This window comes from Chrysochloris asiatica, unplaced genomic scaffold, assembly GCF_000296735.1.
Source record: "Chrysochloris asiatica unplaced genomic scaffold, ChrAsi1.0 scaffold00365, whole genome shotgun sequence".
NCBI lineage: Eukaryota > Metazoa > Chordata > Mammalia > Afrosoricida > Chrysochloridae > Chrysochloris > Chrysochloris asiatica.
Window position 1 is genome coordinate 2,386,364 of NW_006408883.1, and position 917 is coordinate 2,387,280.

The window sequence follows — 917 nt, forward strand, 5'->3', positions numbered from 1 at the left end:
GTTCTTATGAAAATCCCTAAATTCAGGCAGAATAGGTTCAAGGTCATATTTTAGCTCTCCTGCACTAGTTTTAATTTTCTTCAGTTTCAGCCTTAATTTGCATGTAAAAATATGCAATATGCCCCTGGTCTTGTTTTGACTGATAATATAGAGGTTTTCCACTGTCTCTTTCCACAGATGTAGTCAATGTTATTTATGTTTATTCCATCTGGAGAGGTCCATGTGTACAGTCATTTTTAATGCTATTTAGAAAGGGTATTTGCTATGGAGAAGCCTTGCAAAATGCTATCATGTGATCTTCTAGCATCATTTCGATCACCCAGGCCACATTTTCAAATGACTGATCCTTCTTCCTTCTTTCTTGTCTTTACAATCAATATTTATCAATAATTATCAATACATTTTGATAGCATGTTTTCTCAGTTTCAGACTGCAGAAGTTTGTAGATTACTTCAATTTCATCATAACTGGCTTTAGTTATTGGTTCATAATTTTGAATAACTGTTGTATTATCTGGTCTTCCTTGTAGATATATAGAGTATCCTATCACAGACAGCCTTGTATTTCCAGATCGATCTTGAAATAGTCTTCTTGATGAGGAATGTGATTCCATTCCTTTTCATTGTTTTTCATTCCTAGTATAGTAAACCATGTAATTGTCAGATACAAACTGGCCAATATGAATTCATTTTAGCTCACGTATTGCCTAGGATATTGATGTTCATGCATTCCACTGCATTTATGACAACTTCCAATTTTCCTAATTTTCAAATTTCTTAATCTGAATTATGGAGTATTGGTGTGGCACTATAGGATAAGCACTTGACCACAAGGTTGGCAGTTCAATCTCACCAGCTCCTCCTTGGAAACCGTATTCAGGGTTGCATGAGTCATAACCAACTCAATGGCACTTAACA